The following is a 14,033-nucleotide window of genomic DNA, read 5'->3' on the forward strand; positions in this document are numbered from 1 at the left end:
CGAAAATATTTAAATTTTCACTATCATAATATCGTACTCATTATTTTAAGTCTTCTGAATAAATATAGACAAAATTAATGTTTTCCTTCTAATTCCTCTGATTTTTCGCTTTTCTTATAAACTACAACTACAGCTGCTTAAGCAATACTTAGAGATAATTTATAAAACCGGAAGTATTGCCTCCCAACGCGGATGCTCATAAAAAATGTTTTTTGCACGGAAAAGTTCTCATTGCATTCAATGTTTTAGAAAAAAATAAAATTTAATTATTAACAAATGTTATAAATGAATTTTTAGAATAAATATACTGCTGTGTAACAGAAAATTCACCGCAAACAAAAATAATTCTAAGTTGAGTATTTTATATACACGGGAAAAAAAATTCTGGCAAATTTACCGTACTGTATGAGAATGATATTTCTGGGAGAAAAAAAAATTATAATTAATTAAACAATATATATATATATTTCTGATTTCCAAAATAATATTTCTTATTATCACACATTTAGTAAAAACACAAAACAGAAAAATAAATTTAACGAAGTGTATGATTTTATGCCATGTTCTAATTAATATATCANTAATAATAATTATTAATTTATAACTATATTTATTAATAATATAATTAGGTATATATATATAAATGTATGGGTGATTCTCACGAAATATGACAATTTACAGTTTCTGACTCCAAGATCTAATACTATACCATTAAAAGAACTTTTTTTTAAAATTTTAATAAATAGCATTGCTGTTAGCATTTTAAAATGACCTTGTACTAGCATTGATTGTTTTGTATATTTAAAAAATTTAATTGAATTTCAAAATGTCATTTTCCTGATATGTCACAAACAATATTTCCAATAATAACTAGCTTCAAAACTTCCCACAAATTTTTCAAAATCTAATTTTTTTTATCTCAACCGTTGTAAGCATTTCTAGAATGTATGCAGAGGGTATTATTTACAAAAAAATTTTTGAAAATAATTTTTTCTGTCAATAATTTGTTTGTCACAAGAAAATCAGTCATTTTCCTGACTACTTTTATTTAGTGATTTATAACCAAAATAGATAGCGCCAGCTATCAATATCTTATGTTAATAGATGGATTAGAATACCATCATATCTGAACATGTCGTATTGCATGAATAAAGAACCAACTTTCCGGTTCAAAATCTATTTCAAAAAATTTTTCAAGGTGAAAGGGTTTTTATGTTGTCATTTTTCTGTCTTCTTGAAACCATTAATAACATAAACTATTGTACATAGATTTACCTGAGTTATTTCAAGAAATCCTGTTGTTTTCTGCGGAATGTAAACGTCTTAGTTCGGAATTTTAAATTAAAGTAAAGTTAAATGCTATAAAATGGCAAATTATCATTATCGTGGCTGTCATTTTCCTGGTTTATGAATGCCAGAACATTGACATAGTTACCAGAAAATTTTTAAAACATATAATGTGGGAAATAATGTATATATATGCGTATAATGTGGGAAAGCAAATATTATTACCAAGTTTATGTAAAATTGCAATGTGCTTGAATGTAATCAAAGTTATTATTTTTTATTTAATGATTGATTATAATGAACAATTTTATTCTGTACATATCAGCGACAAAAAAATTTTTGATTCTTTCTACAGTGGATAAAAGAATTAATTTAAGAAATTCATGGTCCATCTAACGCAAAGGTTTAAGTTGAGTTACATACAATTAGCTTAAAATGACGGGCTTTTTTTTAACTTCTAGGCAATTATGTCATTTTCCAGGCATTCAAAATTTGATGAATTTCTATTTTTTTTTTTTTTTTTTTTTTTTTTTTTTNGATATTAATAAATGTAACTAAATAAATATACAAAAAAATTTTAGATTATTTTGAAGACTTTAAATTTGAAGAAATTTTCTGTTCCGCATTGTCATGTTTCCAAAGAATCACNCTGTAAGATATTAATAAATGTAACTAAATAAATATACAAAAAAATTTTAGATTATTTTGAAGACTTTAAATTTGAAGAAATTTCTGTTCCGCATTGTCATGTTTCCAAAGAATCACCCACATATATATATAACGGTTATTATATATATATATATAACCGTTAACGGTAAAATAGAAACACTACCAAATAAATGGTTTAAATATTGCACATTTTGGTTTTTAATACCAGAATTAGGTTTTTGTTTTGTTTTGTTTACTAGAAATACTACTACTAAATGTTAGGGTAATTTCACCAGAATTTTTTTTCTATGTGAAATAATTTTACTTTTAATACTAGATATTTATTTAAAACTATTTTGAGTGCGCTTTTTAAACCTTTTTGAAATTCTAATAGGCTTAAATATAGGTTAAGGTTATATACAATGAACCCAAAAAAATTTATAATATGTATCAAATTTTTAGTTTTAAAAAAAAAGGAAAAAAAACTCCAAAAATAAATATACATTTTGAAAGATGTTAGTCTATTTGGAGTTCCACGAATCAAAATCTTTCGATATATATATATATATGACACATNATACAAATATATATATATATATATATATATATATACACCCTAAACCATGAATTACTTCCGCAACACTATTACATTCATGTATTTTGCTTTGGTTATTGCCTTGTAAATAGATATATATTTATTAAAATAATATGATATTAAATTGGAACAAAAAATTAATAATATGATTTTTCCAAAAATTATAATGAATTTATTTGTTCACATCACCCTACATGTCATATATAATTTAACGCTTTGCTGTACACATTTGTTAATTATTTTATTAAATACAGACACACCTATTCATTGAAAATTGTGCTCACGCCAACTATGCACTGTGAGTCATTTTGTAATATCAAAAATAGATCATAGACATCAAATTTAAATGAGATGGAAATTTTGCGGCAATGAACTACAATAGACTGCGTGCTTAGCAGGAAAAGTATGATCACAGAGGAACTTTGGAGGGGAAAAAACATAAAGTTACAGCAAAACGGGGCCATAAAATACACAACAATAAAAAAATGTTCATGCATAATACATACAAAGACGCATAAATAATAATTGGAATATTTTTTTCGTTCTTCTCCATACATTTAAATACATACGCTTATACATAATTTGGAAAATTTTCAAATTCAAGGTACGTAATTTTTAACTAGGTATTAAGTAGGTTATTTAATACGGCTGTATCTGTTCGTTAAGGAAAGTTAAAATAGGGCCCTATCTTTCTTTCTTTCTTTCCTCTATTTTTATTCCTCTCTGAAACATTAAATTACAATAAAGTTTGAAATAATTGAATAATTATGCATCTTAGCATTACTTATCGTACGTTTTTGCTTGTAATGAAGAATTATTTTACAAATTAAGATCTTTTTTAATTAACTGTTAAAAACACCAAAATAATCATTAGATGGGTCTAGTTGGTGTGATAAAATTCTGGTTATTTAACCGTATTAGGTGAAGGCAGTTAAAAAGGGTTTTTCTTCCAGTAAACAGTTTGAATACAATCTTATTTATGGTTTTTCATTTGTTTCATTTTATTATGTAGTAAAATAACAATTAAATAAATTGGTTTTTAACTAATTTTTCCGAGATATTTCTAACAGTGCATGATTTGGAAAATATGATCCCAATAACTGAGTCAGGAAAAGAGGCCAAAAATTGCGGCGCACTAATAATAATTTTTTCGATTGTTTTTTTTTTAATCTGTTGTTGTTATATCTATGAAAATAATTTGTGCAAAATCTCTTTGACCCCAAATTTTTCACCCTAAAATACTCTGATACCCAAATAAATAAATAAAAATTGAATGTTACTATTTATAGTTCTTTAATTTATTTGCAGTGAAATGTCAAATTTATTTATTTATTTATTTGAATTATAACGTATACAAATTTTTATTAATAAAGGTGAAATGAAATGAAAATATCCCAAAATTTGACATAAATGGATCGAATATTCTACGAGAAATTAAAAAATCCTAATTCGAGGGGGAGAAAATGAATGTTTGTTCCAAAGAAGTTCATTGGGTCCGAATTCGTAACTTAATTAAATGACTACACTAATTAACCAGCATATTTTAGATGGTTCTGTTAAACAATGAAAATCTGATCATTTGGTCAGAAGATATTCAAGATGCAAATCCCCCTCATCATATAGAGGTTTACGTAGATTGTTTTATTGTTAAAATATAATGTTTTATAATAGTTTGAACACGCAATTATTCTACGGAATAAAGTATTTGAAGGAATTAGTTTCGAAACTAACTCATCCCTCTGAAATATTTTTATTTTTTGCAAGTGTTATGCCTATTAACTATTAACCTTTGAAAGATTTGTGGGAAAAGAAAACCCAGCTGTATTAGGATTTATTCTTTAAATTTTTAATTTTGACATTCTTCGAAATATTTAAATAAACAAATAAATGTATACAAATATTGAAAAATACTTTTCATCTAAATTATTCTTTTCAATATAATTTTTTTAAAGAATACTTTAGAAATTAAAATGCTTTATTCGGTAAAAAATAATTCAACTTTTATTAGTTTTTGAATAATTCAACTTTTATTAGTTTTTGAAAAATATCAACCAAAGGTATGAGATAAAAAGTACCGTTGGATGTTTTTTCTTCTAAAATTAATGAATGAAAATTATTTCATGTACGAGTATCAAATATAACTCCATTCAAATGCTTTTTTTTTTAAATTTACATAAAAATTAAAATATTTTAAATTAAAAAATATTTTAAAAATATGTAAAGTTATGTCAATTTCAAAAACAATAAAAAACATTTATCAAATTCAAATGCCTTGATAAGAGGTGTTTTTTTTTCTTTTATCTGTGAATTTTCTAAGACTGTTAGTGAATTTTTTCGAAGAGCTAGTTTGTTTCCAGTCATATTCAAATCGAGTGGTTAGGTTCAAAAATTAAATATGTTTAATTTTACATACAAACTTACCTTATTTTAAGAAAAATAAAATACGAAATTTGTCTACAGTTCACAAATAATCGTCAATGCTTTTACCATTCATGTTTAAATTCCTTGTAATAAGAATCCTTTGTTGTTTGATTTATTTATTGTGAAAAATTCATCTCCTCGAATTTTGTTTCATTTAAAAAATTTCATCACGTGCCATGAAAAGTTTAAGAAAAACATCAACTAGAATATTTCAGATTGATAGAACTTTCATGCTTCAATATTCAAGGTAGTGCAAACGATTTTTTACACTATAAAAAAATCGTTTGCACAATTGCCTTTTTTTTTTATATACAAAACAAAACGGAAACATTCACACAAAAAGAATATATCTCATTGCATATTCAGGTTTTATTTAAGTTCATGTGTATAGTTGTATATAGTGTATAAAATATCAGGTCAAACTTAGTTAAAGAAAAAACTTATGCTAAATAATAATAATAAAACAAAACATTTGTTGAATCGCGGAATCAGAATTCTTTTCAATTTATTTAGTAAAATATCACAGTAGAGCTATGGTAATTACACGCTAGAACAGAAATTAGCTATACAAGCTATATCAGCAATACTTTTGTTGTATTACTTAATAAATTAAATATTTTATTTAAATATCAATTTCAATTTATTATTTAACTTTGAGGCTGCCAATATGTTATAACTGCAACCATATTCATCGCAGATTATAACTGTAACCGTAGTCACGTTATAAAGGGGAATTAACACTATACTTTTCTTCAAGCACATGTTGAATACAATTTGTAGTCAGACTACCATTTAATTCATTTGTACATCTTTTGAATGTTGTCATTACTTTTAATAAAGAATCCATAAATTAATTTTAGTGAATTTAAAGTTTCAACCATCTTGCAAAAGTTCGCTTAGTTAGTCAATCATATGTTTAGACATATGCTTTCAAAAGATGTTTGATTGCTTTCGGAAATCTTAACATAACTTTCATTTCGAAACTCACAATGTTGCATGAAAAATAAAAGTCCATCTCAAATAAAAAATATAATTAATTAAAAATAAAAAATATTTTACTTAAATTTTCAGCAACAAATATTAAATCATCATTTCATTAATAAAGCGAAACTTTGAAAGTTGATTATAAAATATTTAAAGTAAATTTTAAATCTATTCAAGCCCATAAATTCTAGGAACTATGAAGATGATTATGATGAGCTAATAGGGACTCCACCTTTTTATAATTGTCTGTTAATTTACCCAAGATATAATGATTGACAGTCAGAAATTTTAAACAAGCAATCAATTATTAATGGCATGCAACAAAAATCATTGACATAAAAGGTAAAAAAAAAGCATTCGCATACCTATTCTAAAAAATTGGATGCTCTTTTAAAAGAGAGATGAACTTGCGGAGAAGGAGAGATGAAGAGAAGCAATCGATACGCGTCCAATGGCGGCGAAACGTAGACTTGAAAAGACGTTCCCCAGATCTCGCGCCAACTAATACGCCAAACTCTTCCTGCGCTTGGGCGACGTCGCAGCATACGTATCAAATTTTCAACATTTTAGACACGAGAATAAACGCTATAATGATTCACGGGGGAGCAACAGTCCCATCGCCTCGATGATACATTGGAATATTCCTACGATTTACAAACAACCCTACTATTACTATGATGATTTAAATAGTTATTTCAACTCTTCGCAATTTTTTTTCGATTCAGATTATTTATTCAGATCCGTTTTTATTAATTATTTTTTAAATAGTTATAATCAAAAAAAAAAAAAACTCTCATCTTACATATGTTTATAAAATAGTACATCAGAAATTTTTTTATATCGATTATATAAACTAGTAATCACAAACGATTAACTTAATTATTGACGATCAATTGAAAATATTATGAAGTTCTCCAAGCATATAATAACGATTTCAATTACTATTTCAACTTATAACAGTCTTTATTTTTCACCTCAGATTAATTTTTGCAAGATGCATTTTTCTGTTACTTTTTTACTAAGCATATACTATTAAAAAGGCATATTTATAAAAAAGTAGATGAGAAAAATGTTTATACCGATTATATAAATTAGTAATCATAAACTATTAACTTAATTATTGACGATCAACTCACAATATTATGATGAAGTTCTTCAAGCATACTGTAATAATTTGAATTGTTATTTCAGTTAATAGCAATCTTTATTTTTTGCCAAAGATTAATTTTTGCAAGATGCATTTTTCTGCTACCTTTTTACCAAGTAACAAAAAAGTGCTAAGCTTTTCTTAACTATTTGTGTTTATAATTAAGTATATCAGAAAACTTTTTATATCAATTAGATAAATTAATAATCACAAACAATTAACTTAATTATTGCCGATTAACTTAAAATATTATGATGAGGTTCTTCAAGCATAATATAATAATTTGAATTGATATTTCTGCTCATAACAATCTTTAACAATCAATCTTTTCGCCTCATAACAATCTTTTTCGCCTCAGATTAATTTTTACAAAATTAATTTTTCTGCTACTTTTTACTAAGTTTACTATATGTGTTTATAAAAAATTATATCGGAAAATTTTTTATACCGATTATATAAATTAGTAATCACAAACGATAATTTTAATTATTAACAATCAACTTAAAATATTACGATGAAGTTCTTCAAACATACTAAAATGATTTAAATGGCTATTTCAAAGCAAAGCAATCTCTATTTTTCGCTTCAGATGATTTATTCCAATATACGTTTTTTATTACTTATTTTTTTAATTAGTTATTATCCAAAAAACGTCTATCTTATATATGTTTACTGAAAAGTATATTAGAAAACTTCTGATAACGATTTTATAAAGTAGCCATCATGACAAACTTGTGACGACCAACTTAAAATATTAAGCAAACTATAATTATTCGAATTCTGTTTAACTCAAAACAGTCTTTATTTTTCGCTTCAGATTAATTTCTGAAAGATAATTTTTCTGTAATTTTTTTGCTAATTAATTATTATCCAAATTGCTTATATATTGTATATATTTCTGAAAAAAAAGTAATATTCAGAAAATTTTTAACACATTATTATAAGTTAGACATTAATTTTTTTAAAAACAATTTCGGTTTATGGGTCACTAATTAATTAATTATAATAAACACCATGAAAAAGACATTCTTATCAAAATTGAAATAAAATAAAAGCACATTACTTAGGCATCCATACATAGTAACACAGCTATGAAGTCCAAACTTTAAATTTTTTATAGATAAAATATATAATATAGATAAAATATATAATATAGATAAAATATATAATATAGATAATTCTAGATTTGATTACTTATGTAAGTCATTTGATTTTGAATGTAATTTTATTTAATTGTTCAATTCTGTCAATCATTTCTCTTCTTAAACGTTTTTCGAAGCGATGACATGTTTGTTTCCTCAAAGATGCGTCCTTTAACAAAAAATTGCTTTTATTTTTAACCACATTGCTAGAGGATCACATAGTAAAAACGTTTTTGAAATTTCTGCGATTCATACAAAAGTTAAAAAATTGGTAGCAAAACTGCTTCGTTTCCGCTCCTTTTTTCACAGAAATTATCCGTTCGTGATTACTACAAACACAAATGATTCAGTGTATATGTAATCAGTAATGCAATCGCTCATCGTAGCTTTAAAAAAAAAAATTTAAAAAATGCAGTTGTAGCTTTAGTGACAAGTTAGCCCCAGCTTTTATGAAATCTTGCCTACTATTTTTTTTAAAAATTTTTATTTATGGCAGCTGTAATGCATTTTTTGAAAAAGTTACCCTCATGCAACTTTTTCAAATAAATTTATAAAAAAAAGCAACAGAGAACTACCATAAGGGAAAAAAAGAGAGAAGAAGAAAAAGAAAGAATTTATTACAATTAAACATACTTTGCTAACGTATTCATGTTATATAACGATTTTATCATATGAACATTATGTTGTATGACCATTTTATTATGTAACCACTATGTCATATGACCAAATTTGTTGTTTTCACAATTACCTCGATAAAGGTTTTGACTCGACACTTGTTGATTTAATATATTTTTATTTATACAGTCTTCATTTTAACTTTTTGTAGAGCAAAGAAAAATTTTTGATCATTAACTATTTCACTCTTTAGAACAAAATTATACTTAACAAGCCATTTTCAGTACACTACAGACACAACAGGAAATTTTGTATAAATCCATACATTCTAGTTGTATTAGAAAATTATAAATATTCTCTAAACATGTTCAGTGTACAAAATAAAAAAAAGATATCATCCAGAGCAACTTTTGTTCCAATGATCGAATTTTTACGAATAAGTGCTAATCTCAATGATGGAAGAAGGTGTCCTCAATCACGCTAGTTAATTGGTGCAAATTATAAATAACTATAGTATACAATGCAATGTGCTGTATGGAATCACCTAAAATGACGTACTTTTTCTTAGTAAACATATATTTTATTCGACTATTAAAATACGGGTGGAGGAAACAATCTCAAAAGTATGGACTCTATAGTTAAATTCAAATACAATTGCAAGTAAAAATGTTATTTAATAATTAGTTATTATTTTAATTAATATTATTCAAAAAAAATTTGAACTGTATATGACGATTTTTACTTAAATTTTAATCGAATAATTTTAAGTGACAAAATATTAAATTTTAAACGAACTCAGTCGAATAATTGTTGAGAAATAAAGATTCAAAAATGCAGATTTTTTTTTAAATTTTGAAACTCAGAAGCTATGCGATGGATTTCACTCAAAATTTGAAATTTGCCATTTAAAGTTGCATAATTTACAATGGTGTAAAAGGTCGTAAACCTTGCAATCCTAAATTTCTTCAACCACAATGAAATAAGCCCCCAATGAATAAAAAAATAATAAATAATTATTAAAAATGAATATTTATACGCAAATATTTTTGATTGACGAAGTTTTATAAATGTGTGCAAAAATTTTTCGATTTGCTAAAACCTCGATTTCGATGTTCTACGCAAAAAGGGAAATTAACTTAAGAGGGCTCAAACTTTCGACTGTTCTCTTGACTAAACTGTTGGGACCTTATTTTTGGTTTCCGGATACCCTCATTATCTTAATAATATTGGGGAACATTTTTTTCGTCTGTTGCATGAGATTGTTTAACTGATCTTAGATATTTTTGTTATGCTTATTTCTAATCTGCAATTCGTTTCTCTCTTTAAGTTACAGTAATTTTTTACAAGGGGTACTTTCATATTATGAACTGTTTCTCCATGTGCTTCTGAACAGATCATAGTAAGGAAGATCCCCTAGCCGCGTACTACGACATATCTGTGCAAGGATTCGCATGCAATTTTAATCCTGATGATGTATCCTAACTTCCCACAAATTTATCGCAATATTTCCGTGAACCCAAATTATAATGTTTTAAAACTTGTATATTTCAACAAAATTAGACAAAAAATGTCAATTTAAAACTAAACCTGTAGCTTTAGGAGCTAAACTACTTTCAGATTTAAAATCATCACACCCTAATTAAACAAGATCAAGTATTTGTATAATACAACAAAAAATTTCTTCCCCAATGTAATCGAAAACCCAAATCCGTCGAATAAAAGGTTTGTTTGTTCGGAGAATGTACGTTTTTTTTGCCTGATTCTGTAATTTAATTAATAATTAACACTAATTAATTAGCATATTTGAAGTCATCCCTTTGAACCATTAAGATTGGTACTTATTTCGCGAAAATGCGATCATTTTAACAAAAGTTATTTAAGGTATATCTTTTCCATTTTGCGTACTTTTTTTTCATTGAAAACTTAGATTAGAGAGAGAAAAAAAATCAAATTATCACAAAAAACATACATAGGAAAATCGCACATAGAAAATAAGAAATGTTCTCAGAAAACTAATAAGATTAATAAAATGTATTTTTAAGAAAACAAATTACAAAATAACAAGTAAAAAAAAATCGAGAAAATTTAGTAACGGAGAAAAAATCACCAATTATCAAAAGGTTTATTAAAAGTTATGCTGGTGGTTATAGCAGTTCACATCTCCACTCCACAAAGGAGAGGATGTGGACAAGACTCCGGATGGCCCCGGCAGATATTTATTGGAACACGTTATTCAGCAAGAGACATGCGAAAACAATCGCTCCCGCATTAAATACTTACAGATTTTGATGTAATTAGGTTCCAGTCGTACATACCTTTGTAACTCTACGCATTATGGAAAATCATTTAATGCTTCCTAATATGGAATGAAAGAGGAACAAGATTCTAGAAATAACTCCTCCTTTGAAAGATAATCTAATTATTATTTAATGGTATGTTTTCAGCCTTGAATTCCCAAAATAGAATATCTCTACCCTTACTCTTTAATAAAGACATTTCATGAAACCGAACGAGTTTCATTCTTTTATTAATACAAAAGTATTTATTATTTTAGTATTACATCCCCCCAAAAAAAATTTTTTGGTAAGCCCAGCAAAAAAAAATTTAGAATACTTTAAATTTAAAAATTTAGGTTGGCACGACTGTTCCTTTTCCCTACTACAAATATTTTTTCAATTATATGTTAAAAAAAACAACAATTATTTGCAATGACAAAAATATAAAAAACATGGTAATGAAATTTATCTGTTTAGTCATCTAAACAGAAAGAAAATTTAAACATATTTATATAGTTAATCTACTAAAATTTTCAAAAATTTTTCACACAAAAATATACAAAATTTTTTTGCAAATGAACTGGACAACACGTGTCATTTATTCAGAATTTAAGATTCTGTGTGGTTAAAAGGGGTTATTTACTTGATGAAAATCTGTATTCCCTGTTAAAATGGAGGAAAACAGAATTTCATGAAGCAGAGGGAAATTGAGAGATCCAGATTGGACAATACAAAAATATTTTATAAAACTTTTTCTCACTTTGTTGAGAAAAAAAGTTAAAACTTTCATCGCCCTCACATCCAGATGATGTAGAGGTAAACATCTCCACACGCGATTCGGATCTCCCAAAAAAAAAAAAAAGTTTTTACTTCTTCCGTTGAAGAAAGTAAAAAAAAAAAATTTTCTTCTGTTTTACACATTCATGATTTAATTTCAACATTTGTGGGTTGTGATATTTCCTAAGCTTTGATACATGTACTATTTCAAAATTTTGTTTACTTAAATTTAAATTTTTTTTTTTTTTTTTTTTTTTTTTTTTTTTTTTGTAATCGGTTTTTTGGTCATTCTTTCTTTTTCCTATTTCTGTTTTTCTTTCTGCTACCCTTATTTTTTTCTCTTTTTTTTTCGTCGATATTAACCTGATAATGTACGCATCCCTTACCTAGATCTATCTTCGAATCATTTGAACTTTTTGGACATTCTTTCTTTTTATTTTTTCGATGCTTACTTTTATTGAAACATCTTTTTCATCATTTTTAACAATAACATTTTGAGAATTCTGCTGCCTAATGTGCAAAGATAAGTTGTCACTTACCAAATAGAGTAACAACTGGCCCGACACAATCAATAAACAAACAAAAGTCTTTGCAAGTCTGCAACCCTACTAAAGCATATGGTAAATCAGTAATACAAAAATAATAAATACTTTTGTATTAATAAAAGAATAAAACTCTTTCGGTTTCATAAAATGTCTTTCTTAAAGAGTAAGCGTAGAGATATTCTATTTTGGGAATTCAAAACTGAAAACATACCATTGAATAATAATTAGATTTATATTTCAAAACGGATGGGATGAGGTATCTTTCCTTTCTTTCTACGCTTTTTTCACCGCAGCCCTTTTTTCCCCCGGTGGGTGATGGGATGGGGAAAGTTTCCGAAGTCACAGCCGGTCTCCGCTATGCTTAGTTTCTGAGATAGAAATGCGTAAGTTTCCTCCGCTAAGGAATTATCCTGTCGACTTATAATAACAGGGCTACATCCCTGTTATCATTGGTGTATTCATCTTTAGAAATGCAGTCAAAAGCCATAATAAGTTATCAAAAGGTTTATCAAAAGTTATGCTGGTGGTTATAACAGATATTTATTTGAACACGTTATTCAGCAAAGAGACATGCGAATTAGCTTAATTTGAAATCTTTTTACCATATATTTATTTAATTAAAATAATTTTTTAATTGAATCATTAAATATTAAGAGGAAAGGAACAAATTTTTCACTTTAATCCTATTTAATTTTTTAATTGCATCGTGAATTAGTAAGTTATGGGAAGTAATTTCAGGGGATGACAATATTTGAAGTTACTGAATTTAAACGTTGAAAAAAATTATTGTTTGACTTAACCGTGAGGTATTATAAAATGAATTGCACATTTAGAGAAACAAAAACAGTCCTTAGATTTAACAGTAAGAATAATTCTTCTACATTTTTATTGTGGTTTAAGAAGGTTATTTTCGACATTAAAATATTTTTTAAGTTACACTTTTTCTTATCATATTAATGGGATATTACTAAATCCACAAAATTATAATATTCGCAGCCATTTTGTCATAGGAATTATTTATGAGGAGAATTGAATATTATTCAGGAATATTAGGTGTTTTGATTTGTTTTGGAATAATCTCCTTCTGTAAAAAATGCATCACTTATTTTTAGAGGCAATGTATATTGAAAAATACACGAGAAGATGATTCATCAAGAATTGATATGTGTGCTTAAGTTTAAGAAGCATATTAATATATGATAAGGATATTAAAAATTATTTCAGAAAGTATTCAAATATCGTCAGTTAAATATTTATGCGAAAATTATTCTTCAAAATAAAAATATAATATAGTTTAAAATTTAAAAGCTGAACTGATGATCCCCTATATTCAGTGGGGAAGGGAGATTATGTCTTTTTAAAGATTTCTTCAAAAAAAAATTTTGAAAAACTTTTTTTTCTCTTCATTTCTTATCTTATATTTAATAAAGCAAGTAAGAACTCATTACGTTTCAAAATTTCAAGGCAGGGGCATAAGCAAAAAAGAGCTCAAAGCATCTAATTATTAGAGCTAAAGTTTTATGATAATAAATGTACGTAAATAAAATTTCGATCTAAGAGCAGCATTTTTTCAAACAAACAATTATTGCGAGTCAG

General features: G+C 26.2%; 1 protein-coding gene across 1 annotated transcript in view; it reads right to left on the reverse strand.

Annotated features, from left to right (window-relative positions):
• LOC107450102 (thymosin beta) overlaps positions 1 to 6,473 on the reverse strand; it is a 33,603-nt gene extending 27,130 nt beyond the window's left edge. The window contains exon 1 of the mRNA XM_043042135.2: positions 6,301 to 6,473. The gene's annotated coding sequence lies outside the window, so the exon portion shown is untranslated. The remainder of the gene's footprint in view (positions 1 to 6,300) is intronic.
• Between the last annotated feature and the right edge of the window lie 7,560 nt (positions 6,474 to 14,033).

The sequence above is a fragment of the Parasteatoda tepidariorum genome, chromosome X1 (assembly GCF_043381705.1).
Source record: "Parasteatoda tepidariorum isolate YZ-2023 chromosome X1, CAS_Ptep_4.0, whole genome shotgun sequence".
In the NCBI taxonomy this organism is placed as follows: Eukaryota; Metazoa; Arthropoda; class Arachnida; order Araneae; family Theridiidae; genus Parasteatoda; species Parasteatoda tepidariorum.